This window comes from Macrobrachium nipponense, chromosome 9, assembly GCF_015104395.2.
Source record: "Macrobrachium nipponense isolate FS-2020 chromosome 9, ASM1510439v2, whole genome shotgun sequence".
Taxonomy (NCBI): domain Eukaryota; kingdom Metazoa; phylum Arthropoda; class Malacostraca; order Decapoda; family Palaemonidae; genus Macrobrachium; species Macrobrachium nipponense.
The window spans coordinates 53,828,449-53,841,721 of record NC_061110.1 but is presented as its reverse complement, the minus strand read 5'-3'; the positions used below and the strand labels follow the sequence as shown (position 1 = coordinate 53,841,721).

General features: G+C 43.2%; 1 protein-coding gene across 1 annotated transcript in view; it reads right to left on the bottom strand.

The window, feature by feature from the left end:
* LOC135218069 (N6-adenosine-methyltransferase non-catalytic subunit-like) overlaps positions 1–4,142 on the bottom strand; it is a 97,920-nt gene extending 93,778 nt beyond the window's left edge. The window contains exon 1 of the mRNA XM_064254212.1: positions 4,118–4,142. The gene's annotated coding sequence lies outside the window, so the exon portion shown is untranslated. The remainder of the gene's footprint in view (positions 1–4,117) is intronic.
* Between the last annotated feature and the right edge of the window lie 9,131 nt (positions 4,143–13,273).

The following is a 13,273-nucleotide window of genomic DNA, read 5'->3' as shown; positions in this document are numbered from 1 at the left end:
GATTTCACTTTCACATAAAATAATCGTAAGGATCAATTCCCGGGTAAGAACGAAAATTGATCCAAATTAAATTTCATGCAAATAAATGAAAATGAAAAGAATATTGCAATTGCGAATCCACTTTCATTGCAATCTATTATACAAAATAAAAGGCTCGTGCCGAGCGCAATCACTCTCTCGGTAACGAACGCACAGGGCAAAAATATAATGAAAAGAGTACTTACATTTTTCAATTACACACTTTCGCCCAAAATACATGACTCGGCGCGAGCGCGCCCGCCCTCGGCACCGAGACATAATTCAAGGGTTCAATTCATGAAAAGAGAGGAAATCGCCGCATCTACGGCGATAGCTCCATGTTGGTTCATAATTAAGTAATGAAAATGAAAACAGTGTACTTACAGTTTCATTTTAAAGTCAAACAAACCATTAGTAGAAAACACAATATAAACAAAGCATATGAAGATGAAGCGGGCAGAGAGCGATGACGAACACGTCCTTCACACCCGCGGCCGAAAGCAAAAGTGATTTGTTTACCTTCCAGTCGCACAGCGCGCGACTGTCGGACAAGCAGTTAACTACCGTTCTCCCCTTGTTCGAAGCTTACGACCGTTCCAGCTGCCGCTAGCTACTTCCTATTGTTAAAGGACCGATGGTTTGTATTACGTATCGGAACAACTGTTATTTATCATAAATGAAGATCCCTTTGCTCAAAGATCATAGCCTGGGGCACAGTGTGACGTGTGCTGTCAGGCAAGACGGGGGCATTACTACGCAACCCTCCCTCTCTCTCTTCACTAACTACGCTAATATTGCGTATATTATGATATTCTGTAATCATATTTGAGCGATTTTTCTTAGTCTGTATGTTAGCGAGATGTTTTCCTTGTCTTTTCCTCACTGGCACGATGAAATTCTTGCCGAAACATAGATAAACATATGTAAAAGCAAGCGAATGTCAGAGGTGAAACTTGAACGTGTAGACTACTTGAGGTTTGTGCTCGCACTGAATCATGGTTGAACTTGGTAGCTGACTGAAGTCTCCCTTCTGCGACTCATGGAATCTCTACGGATGCCATTTCTCACAATTTCTTTGACAATAATGATCAAAATTTACGATAACATAAGAAATATTGCATTTTCTTGTACGGATCAATGTTTTAGGCTTATTGAGTTACGTTTACTAATTACCCTGTAACTATGAAAGTAAGAGGAATTTTGATTAAATATTTTGTATACGTATTCTCAATTTCCATATGAAGCTCCATGAATTTTTTCATGACTGCATTTTTCGCCCTATACCCCCATATATATATAAGGGTTTTGGCCGGCCCCCTTAAGGTTACCTCACACAACAATCCTGGTTTCCCCAAGAGTCAGTCCACAAAACTGTTGGATACAAAAAAATAAATAAATAAATTAAAAAAAAAAATAGTAGTTTGCACCAACACCTATGGTTAAAAACTTGCAAATCACAAGATAACCAGTCAGAAAAATATATTTTATGTTTCTGACTATCTGCAGCCTAATAGAACTACCTTAAAAAGGCTTTCAGTGAGTTTTCCCTTCAATATCAAAACCACTCACATAAGCACCATTTGAGTAGTGTAACTAGTAGTATACTACTATTTGCAACAGACTTTGGTATGATTTAATTACTGAGCATATTAAGGATACTTAAGAGCACAGTATAAAAAAACCTTAAGTTGTGGCATTATTAGAATAAAATGATATTAGGCTACTTGTCAAGTTTTCTTTACTTTTAACAAAGTCCTGTGGTTGGCAGTGGTATAACAGAAAGTCTCCCAAAGCCTTGAATAAATACCTGTATATAAAACTTGGGGCAGAGCGAAGTACTGGGGCTTATATGGTCATTCAGTGTTGAAAATATTATTGAAATAATAATTAGAAGAGGATGGAAAATAAAAGAAAAAAGGGTCAAACAACAGAACAACTCCACCAGAGCTAGGTATTGCCTTTGAAAATTTATTTTAACTAAACTTTTAGTGTTGCTGATGAAGTAGGTAAACGTTTTAGGATATAAAATCCATAGAAAGTCATCTAAATTACTTTAGAATCATAGAAGCAACTTAATTCAATGTCATATGTCAAGTTATTTTAAAGATATCAAGGAAAATGTACTGAAAATTGTCATTTTCTGGTCATTAGTAGGTAAGGAGTACCACAGCTAATAAAGGAGCCATTTGTTCTAGAAGGGATTGGCTAAGGAAATATACTAAACGGTAATTCTTCAGAAGCAATCCGCACTGGATATTAAAATAAATAATCACCTACATGGAAAGAGCATGTGAAAAGCAATATAAAAAGTATAGTCATTATATGAGAGATTGAACGGGGTGGAATTAAATGAGCTTGATAAGTTTTTACCTCGAATTTCCTAAGTCAGGGAGAGGTGTTTCCTCTACGGTAATGTTTACTTTTAATGATCCCGCCCTCACTAACTTACTTTCTTACGGAAACAAAAGCAGTTCCAGTTACTCATTATTGGCTGAGAGGTGTGACATCGTTATGACGTCATGGGTTCCATAACCAATTACGAACGACTTTTTAGTCGAAAACTAAGTTTCACTAGCATTTCAGCGGAGTAATAAAGTTACTGTCCAGTGTCCACTGGTATCCTTGTTTGACTGAATACTCGAAAAATGAGCAAAACCACAAAAACCGGCATTTTGTCTTCCTGTAGCTATGGCAGAGGTAGTTGGCTGGCCCTTCTGGCATTAATTTTGACAGAGACCTTCGATTTCCTACCGATTGTTTGCAGTGCAATGTGGGTTACGGTGAATTTTATTATTATTTGTCTAGTGGTGGTGGTAAAAGAAGTTGTGATTGAATATGCTCAGAGACATAAGTTTAATTCTTCAGCCAAAAAAACTGCGAGTGTTGTGGAGCTATTTGTCGGATCGACTACAACAGGAACGCCTTGGGTGTGATCGCTCTGTAGTGACGAAAGGACGTCGGCGTAAGCGATGCGACACCCAAATCTATCTGCCACGGTAAGTAGCCTTACTGTAAACCCTGTGGGTAGCGCTGCGCAGCGCAACATTACCTCTTGCCGTACATGGCCGTGCTTGCCAAGAATCTTTAAATTTGCGGATAAGGCGCGAGCGCCGTTCCGCTACGGCCTTACTGACAGCACCCACACAAATCGATGGTCGCCGATATTTAGTAGCGCTCCTTACTTTGTTTGTTGTTGTTTTGGTATCGCCGCCGTATTTGGCTTTGGTGTTCTTCCGCCGATTTTCGTCGGCGGTCGAGTGGGCCCGCGAATCAGTAGATGCTCCTAATTATATTATTGCTGCAAAGCACCTCCTTTCTGGTTGTTGCGTAAGAAAGTAAGTTAGAGGGCTCATTAAAAGTAAACATTACCGTAGAGGAAACACCTCTCCCGACTTAGGAAAAATTCGAGGTAAAAACTTATCAAGCTCATTTAATTCCACCCCGTTCAATCTCTCATATAATGACTATGCTTTTTTATATTGCTTTTCACATGCTCTTTCCATGTAGGTGATTACTTATTTTAATATCCAGTGCGGACTGCTTCTGAAGAATTACCTACTAAACTAACGTACGTTATCCTAACCTAACCTAGTAAGCCATGTTACTTACACTGGGAGCCTCTGCCCACCACACACCCCAGTAAAGAAACTCCACTTTTGGTTACCTTAAAGCTCCCCTATAGGACTAGCCTAAAACACTGCGCATGCAAGATACCTAACTAGCAAGTACCTAGTAGGTATACCAACATGACCAGCACACAAAAACTTAGTAGGTATACCTATCAGTTCTGAGGTTAATTAGTAGCTAGTCAACAACAAAATATAGGACCTTAGGTAACGGTAAATTATTGGTAAGCAACCCAAGTACCTAGGCTAGGTACTAGGCTAGCCCTATACTAGCTACCTAGTATACCTATACCTACATAGCCTATAGGCTAGGCTACCTACCTAGAAAAACTTAATTTCCCAGATTACTACATCCCATGCGGAGATGTTACGTGGTCCTACCCAAGCTTTAGCCTAAATGTCTAGCTAGGTACTTAGCCTATTTCACGACTATACTTAGGTCGACTAGTATAAGTGGATGAGCTTAGGCCTACCGCTACCTTCCGACCCAAGCTCCTTACAGGATGGAAGAATTCGTTTGCAGTCACACCATTCAATCTAAATTAGCCTATCCAAAGAGGGCATGTATGGGCAACCCTCAGCCTACCTAGCTATACCTAGCTAGGTGGCTACACTACTATACTAGGATAGTAACTGACGGTAGTTTCGGCTTACCTCTACTGTCGTTTAGCATAAAGTATGGCTAGCATACCACATGACCTTGCCTTTTGTCACGGTCTTGGCTTTAATAAATGTCTTCAGCGTACTCCGAAGTTTGGTCTTCTTCGTCTGTAATCCAAACACACACTAATTATTTCCCTATCATTCTCTATTGCAACCAGTCTAGTCTAAGCCCTGTCTTCTCCTTCCTTCCTTGTTTGTTTTTTAAATTAATGCCACCACGGACTTTTTTTTTGCTTGAAAAGCCTGTGTCTACTGACAAAACGAGCTTTCTCTTATTGAATAATATATACGTATATATATATATATATATATATATATATATATATATATATATATATATATATATATATATATATATATATATATATAGCTTGGAGTGGTGGAGTCTCTACATACCCAAAGAGATAAACCCTCTCTTTTGTAATAATGAAAGGTCTGTTGAAATGCTGTGTTTTAGACTTTTTTTTTTTTTTTTTTTGTTGTTCTCTTTTTGACATTGTGTATTTCTCTATATTTTAATGTTTTGCTGCGGGTTTAGGTTATTATGTCTTGTAATTGTGTAATTTTATATTATTTTATTTTGCTTTGTTAATTCTAATGTAACATAGTAATAATGTAATTTTATCTTATTTTGCTATCTTTTTTAATGTAACTTCTATTACGTCATTGATTTTAAGCGTAACTAATATTCCATTATAGATTGCCCGATGACGGAGAAAAGTAAATCTCCGAACTATTCGCAAATAAAGATCTCTTCATTCAAGCCCTGGTTTTATATTATTATATATATATATATATATATATATATATATATATATATATATATATATATATAGCGAATCCCACAGCAAAATGATAGTCAGAAATCCAAGGCTTTCGTCTTTACTCAGACATTGTCAAGGAGCTAATGAAGTACAATTGGAGAGAAAGGTCTCAGGTACAAAACAAGATCAAGAATACCAGATGGTTAATTGTCAAAAGGGTAAAATTTAAAAGAGATAATCCAGGACCGGATATCACACGGTCACAAACTTAAACAGATTTGACCCTAACCGAAATTACAAGGTATCTTTACAGTCCAAAACATGTAAAAACTGAATATATTAATTTTGTTGCTTATATTTATCTACAACCATTTTCATTATGAAAGAATCAAGTTTAAATAAACCAAGACTTAAATTTAGAACATTTCTATTATTTGACTTGATAAAACAAGATTCAATGATATTCCTTTTAACTGTGTCATTACATGGTACTAAGGCTCTTGCTTGACTCCAGTTAATAGGATGGTCTAAATCTCTTGTGAGGACCAGAGATTAAGACAGGTAGCTGGGTACTGATAATTTATTTACAGACAAACTGGGTTGACATAGACAGGTGCGGACGGATATGTAGTGCAGTCTCGCACCGCAAACAGAAATGACTCCGAGACGGTAAATTTGTGTTTTCTTACAGACATTCATTTAGATATAATAAAGCGTACATATAATGGAATTGCAAGTGTTATACATCAGCGAAAAGGCCGCGGAACGCTCTATCGGATGGAAGTAAGGACAACGCGACTTGATGATTGGTTACAATGAAAATAGGGAAAAAGTGTTGTCCTTACAAATACTCCCCCCCAAGACAATGATTATGGAGTAATTATTGGATGACAAATTACATGACAATTTGGAGGCAGGGGGCGACCCCGTGTCATTGTGGCACTTGATGTGGGGCGTCGTCCTCGAGTATAGTCCTTCGGTTTTGCTGATCGACAGGATGCCTCCCCTGGCGGTAGCCTGGGGGTTCTACTGTATGCCGGGCGACCAAGACTGCGAGAGAGAGCTGCATTGTGTGTGGTGGGGACGGGCCGTGGGAATCCCCAGGTGCGGCAGTGGCGTCCCGCGGGCATGGCGGAACCACAGGTGAGTAGCGGCGTCAGCAGGTCAAGGAAAACCCACAGGTAGCGGTGTCGGCAGGCAGGGGAGGCCCACAGGCGTGGCAGCGGTGTCGGTAGGCCGAGGAGGACTGCAGGCGGCGGCGTCAGAAGGGTGAGCAGGTTCACAGGTGTAGCATCGACGTCAGGAAGGCCGAGCGAGCCCCAGGAATAACGGCAGCGTCGAGGGTTTGAAGAAGCCCACAGGCAGCGACGTCGGGGGGCCGAGCAGGCCCACCCACGTGTGCGGGCCGGCGACATTCGGGTGGGTAAAAGCTAGGTCCCCTCGGGTGTTGTAGCAAGAACGGCGTCGGCAGGCCAGGAGGGAGGCCCACAGGCAAAAGCGACGTCGTGTGGGGGTTAACAAAGCACGTCCACCCTTGGCTTACAGCAGCAGTGTCGGCAGGCAGGGGAAGCCCACAGGCAGCGACGTGGGTGGGTAAAGCACGTCCCCTGGCTTATAGCAGCAGTGTCGGCAGGCAAGGGAAGCCCACAGGCAGCGACGTCGGGTGGGTAAAGCACGTCCCTGGCTTATAGCAGCAGTGTCGGCAGGCAGGGGAAGCCCACAGGCAGCGACGTCGGGCGGGTAAGGCACGTCCCTGGCTTATAGCAGCGGCGCCGGCAGGCAGGGGATTTCGTCTGGGGACTCGCAGGTGCGGCAATGGCGCCGGGGGAAAAACCGAGGAGGCCCGCAGTTGCGGCGGGTCGGGAAGATATCTGGCGTCCCCCGGGTGAGACAAAGGAGGCCGCGACGTCGGATGGAAGTTTCTGAACCGCCGCCTGAATTTTGTGTTGGGTGACCAGCACCCAGCTACCCATCCTCGATATAAACGCCAAAACACGCTGGGAAGCAGTGCCGTGATTAGTCCGTTAATGGCGTTGGTCGTCCTCGCAGTGGAGTTTTCAGAGACCTAAACTGTGGCGCCGTATTGAGTCCGTTAAAGGTTCTCTGAAGGTGAGCGGCCGTATTTAGTCCGTTAAAGGCTGGGCCTAAACCGCTTGTGTTACCAACTCCGGGAGGTCACCAGTTGTGAGGACCAGAGATTAAGACAGGTAGCTGGGTACTGATAATTTATTTACAGACAAACTGGGTTGACATAGACAGGTGCGGACGGATATGTAGTGCAGTCTCGCACCGCAAACAGAAATGACTCCGAGACGGTAAATTTGTGTTTTCTTACAGACATTCATTTAGATATAATAAAGCGTACATATAATGGAATTGCAAGTGTTATACATCAGCGAAAAGGCCGCGGAACGCTCTATCGGATGGAAGTAAGGACAACGCGACTTGATGATTGGTTACAATGAAAATAGGGAAAAAGTGTTGTCCTTACACTCTCATATGTACGAATAATGCAGTCGATATTTGCCCAGTTCTCACAGAATATTGATGTTGTTTGAGACGTTGTGAAAGAGATTTACCGGTATGTCCGTAATAGACTTTATCACACTTTTTGCAAGGAATTTCATATATGCAGCCTGGAAGATCTTTAGGAGAATTTTTGATTACTAAACTCTTGACATGAATATTACTGAAAACAACATTTATGTTAAAAAGCTTTAAAATTCTAGGAATATCTAAAAACCTTTCATCATAGGGTAATTTTAGAATGTTATGCTTACTAAATTCAAGTTTGTCATTAGTTGAATAAAATGTTTTTCTAGCTCTTTTCCATGCCACATCTACAAAAGTCCTTGGGTATTTAAGTTTCAATGCAATATCATAAATAGTTTAAAACTATTTATGATATTGCATTGAAAGCATGTACCAAAGGCTTGTGGTCCATCAGGTTGATGAAGGGGGCTGCCTTCTAGGAGGTATTTGAAGTGTAACATGGCCTGGTAGATTGCCAGCAGTTCCCTGTCGAATGTCCTGTAGCGGATCTTGGGTGGCTTCAACTTACAGCTGAAAAAGGCGAGCGGGAGGGCAACCCGTCCACTATCTGCCCCAGTATGGCTCCGCAGGTGATGTTGCTGGCATTGGTGGTAAATCACAGGGGGGCGGCAGGGTCCTGGTAGGCTAGGGTGGTGGTTCTGACGAGGGCTGCCTTCGTCTGCTCAAGTGCCCTCTGCTGCGGCATTTCCCACATCAGCGTCTTCGGTTTCCCCTTCAGCACCTTGGTCAGGGGATACATGACGCTGGCGATGTCCGGCACGAATCGTCAGTAGTAGATGACCATGCCAAGGAACTCCTGCAGGGACTTGATCGTATTCAGTATAGGGAAGTTGTTTACCGCCTCTACCTTGAAGGCCAAGGGGCAGATGCCCATCGGGGAGACCTTGTATCTCAGGAAGTCCACATTCTCTACGCCGAAGGAACACTTGTTGAATTTGACGATCAACATGTTCTGAAGGCATTTCAGCATGGCCCAGACGTGTCCCAAATGCTCTTCCAAGGACCTGGAGAAAATCAGGATATCGTCCACATAGCAGACGCAGAAAGGTAGGTCCCCCAGGAGGCTGTCCATCAGTCGTTGGAATTTGGCCCCGGTGCTCCTAAGGCCGAAGGTTAGTAGGAGAAGGTGTATGTTCAAAACAGCGTGATGATGGCCATCTTCGGAATGTCATCAGAATGTACTGGCACCTGAAAATAAGATTTAAGTAGATCCATTTTAGTAAATATTTTGGCGTCGTGTAGGGCTCCTGTTAGGTCCTGCATGTTTGGCAGGGGATAATGGTCAGGTGTTGTCACCAGGTTCAATCGACAATAGTCCCCACAGGGCCTCCGGGAACCGTCTGGCTCCTTCACCATGTGGAGGGGAGATGCCCATGGGCTTGATGCCTTCTTGCACATACCCATTCTCTCCATTTCTGGTAATGCTTGTTTAGCTTCCTGGAGCTTCTAGGGAAGCAGGCAATGAAAATTGGCATGTGTCGGTGGGCCCATGGTGGTGATATGGTGGTAGATGCCGTGCTTGACTTGTGTTCCTGTTACCTGGCATAGCTCCGGCTTGGAGACATCTGGGAATTCATGCAGGAGGGCGCTGTATGTGGACAACACTTCCGGTGTCTAGAAGGCATTTACGGCTGATGTCCACCAGCAGGCCGTGTTGTGCCAGAAAATTAACGTCCAGTAGAGGGAACCTGACGTCCACAATGATGACGGGCCATTCGTTCTTATGACCCAGGATGGATATTCTGCAGGTCTGGGTTCTGTAGCAGCAGATGGGGCTTCCATTTGTGGCTATTGTGTGGGTGTGGCGTTGGGCGGGCAGTTACGGTCACTCTCGATGGCAGAAATACCGACTACATGGCATCCATGTCTCCCACCATTCGGCACCCGAGATTGCATCTGGATGAAGAATCCCACTGGTTGGGATTCCCCGTTGTTTGCAGCCATGCTATTATGGGTGGCCGCTCTCCGTGTTTTTTCGGAATGCACAGGGAGCTCTGCAGTTTCTGGTGTTTTTTCCCGAATCGTCAGTGGAAATAATGCCAGGCTGGATTCGTCCACGTCCTCTGCTGCTGTGGCGGGGCCTTTTTTCTGTATGTTGCAGTGTATCCCCCCTCTCGACACTCTCTTCTATAATGCTGCAGGCTGTGGGTGCTGCAGCATGCATGAAGGCTTTGGTGGCCTTGTGGAGTTTATGTGTGACGTTCACCAATTTCTCCATTGGAAGTGTGTCTGCCTCCATGATTTGCACCCTCATCTCTTGAGGAAGGTGCCCCAGGAATATTTCTTGCAATAGGATGATCTCCCTTTTGCTGGATTCATCACAGTTCGGCAACATCAGGAGACCTCGTAGTTCGTCCCAGGTGTCCTTGGGCAATGCGTCCCCCAGGGGCTGTTTCATTAGGTTCAGGGCGTATTGAGCTCTTTCTGGGACAGGCATGGAGTAGATCATGGTGAGCTTCCTGCAGAGGTCTTCATATTTGATCTTTTTAGGCTGTGTCTAGCCAAGGTGTACTTTTATTAAACACTTCCTCAAGCAGCGTCGTCATGGTGATATCTGCTTTGACTTCTTCATCCATGACCTTGGCTACACGGAAATGTACGTCGGCCTACAGGAACCATGACGCAGTATTTTGCCACAAGAGTGGTTTTCGAAGGCAAGGGTGGATGCAGAGGAATTGTGAGTCCTTGTTTGACTTTTGAATTCCATGTCTGGCATTTTGATTCTCACACCAAACCGCAAATTAAGCGCCGTATCTATTCCGTTAATGGTTCTGGGTTCATCAGAAATCAATTAAATGGAAATATCGGGTTGTGTTTTTAAAATGGCAATTTTTGGAAATAAATCTTCAAGAGATGACATTTTTTTTAATTGAATAATTTACAGTTTAGAACTCACATTAAAATAATATATGTATGCTTAAACATTTTTTATTGACAGTATATATTCAGTACATGATGGCATAATCTATGGAAGTGCTTATAAGTTATACCTGGCACATAGGCTGTCAGGCTAGTTTCACGTATTAAAACAGTGTACATGCACATGCACATGCACATGCACTACATGTATCGCCTAGACTATAAATTCCTTATTCATTGGAATTTTGTCTTTTCTGTTTCGCTTATAAGTCTGTCATTGTAATAATTGCCGGTTGTCAAATCTAAAAGAGCAATGAATTCTGCATCGTAAATAAACAGTGACAATAGACAATAAATACCGATGATTAGCTATATGTGCAGAACATAGAAGTTTCTGTGCTATAGCAAAGGGAATACGATGCTGACATACGTGCTTGAAAGGTTTACAATCGAATGTTAATCAATCAATCCTAAATATCTGTTCTTAACTCTTCAAAATCTATATTTTCATATCAAGTATATTAACCTATGACTATTAACTTACATTATTGGCACTTGCTAAGGGATAAATTCCATTGATTGTGTGTATACTTATCTCATCAATTCGAGTTTTACTTTTAAAAACATGGCACTAGACAGGGATATAAACGAAGTGCCAAACTCTTTGCTTTGGGTGCCAAAAGGTTGCCTGATGAATCATAGTTTCCACTTGCGTTCTCCTAATACAAAAAAAAAAAAAAAGATAACAAGGGTGTTACATTCACAGATGATCAGCTGATCACGATTGTTGTTGTCACAACCATAGGACGAACAAAAACAACCCGTTGACTCAGGAAAGTATGGCGTTGGTGTAGCCATATTGCAGGTACGTAACTCTCCATCCAGCCACCAGGGTCAAGGCCCTACTCTGAAAAACATAACGGGAACTCAAGTGACGGTGCTCTATAGAATGCTCTGTTATTACCACCAAGCAGCGGGAATGGAGACAGAACAAGAATGGATAATCCCAATTATTATTTCCACTAAAGCTAACGAAGGAAGAAGGAAATGGGAGTGAATGCTCAGTTGATTGTCTAAAATTACACTGATAGCTTGGAGGATGATGGTGAAGCCTGATCTTGGGTTGTTCTAGCTCTCAGACATTTACCGTTCCAATGAACAATGTCTGCCTTGAATTTAACATGACCTGGATGTATTAGCCTATGAAGAACAAGTATGCTGGGAATAAAAATTTTGGTTTGGTATCTTGAAATTAGGAGTAGTAGAGAAATTTTGTGCTCTCCAGTCGTGAGAGTTATAGGTGGCTAAAGAGTTTCTTCATCTGTAGAGTCAAATTTGAAGGAACTAGAAGTTTTCTAGTTTTTGTTAGGACAGGCATAAGTTGTTTCAAGCATTTCTTTCCCTCGTCACTTTTGTTTAACAATACCTGAAATAGTATAAGCAGTGTTTGTAATCTCTAAAACATCCTCTCCAAAACTGTATTTAGGGAAAGTCTGAAATTAAGAATGCCCTCCTTTACAGTTAAGACAAAGCCAATCATCAGGGCACCGGCCAACAAGATCATGCTCTCTGAGCTGATGTAGCTGTAAGGACAACCCCTTATCGCAATTTTCTCTGTATATAATTCAACAATCGCATTGTTGAATTATATACAGAGCGTTCAGTGGGCTTTCCGCTAATGTATATACTATCTTGTAATATCATATTTTATGTACTTTTATATTCTATGTTATATGTCTCGCAAGAAACACAAATCGGGTCTCACCGACCCACTTTTACTCTCTTGTGGGTCGGATACCACATTTCCACCCGCATGCTGTATATTTGAATTTCCCTTACCTGCAATAAAGTCAGTACACTACTATCTGCCTCTTTGTCCACACCTCACAACTGGTGACCCCGGAGTGACGGTGATCCAAGCGGTTTTGGCTCAGCCATTAAGGGACTAACTACCGCCGCTCACCTTCAGAGATCTTTAGCGGACTCAAACGGTGCCTCAGTATAGATCTCTGAAGTTCCTACCGTGGAAAAAAACCAACGCCTCTAACGGACTAAATACGGCATACCTTCCCAAGGTGTGTTCAGGCGTTCCTCAAACGGTTTTGGCCCGCCATTTATGACCCTGTCGACCGTTTTGTGAGAAAGGACAATGGACGCAGACAGTTCCAAGTGAGAGACCCAGGCCTCCCCTGCCTCAACGATGGTCTCGCACACAGCTGCCGCTCAAGCTGTCAAATTGCCCCCCTTCACAACAACGAACCCAACCCCCTGGTTCATCTGAGCTGAAGGGCAATTCCAGGTCGCAGGACTCACGGACAAGGTACTGCAGGCTGACCTCGTCACGGCAGCCCTCCCGACAGAGGTATTCGACCGAATAACTCTCTGGCTGACCAATCGAGCACAGACCGAACCTGTCACGTTCGATGAAATAAAAACAAGACTCGTGACAGCCTACTCCATGCCCATCGCTGAGAAAGCCGCCCGCACCCTCGACCTAGTTACAAACCCGATACGAGGAGCCGACCCACAGGATGCCTGGGACACGGCGATGGGCCTCGTCCGCCTGCCCAAAGTAGGTCCCAATGGGAAGAAGAAGAAGGAAATCTGCCTGAGCCGCGAAATATTCCTGCGGCAACTCGAGCCAGACGTCCGAGGACAGCTAATGGACGCATATACCCTCCACAACGACGAACTATTGGAGAAAGCAAAAAAGCTGATGCTGTCGAGCAAGGCTGCAAGGCTCGCCACTCCCCGATCCTCAGAGTACCTAGTCGCAGAGAAGGGAGAAGA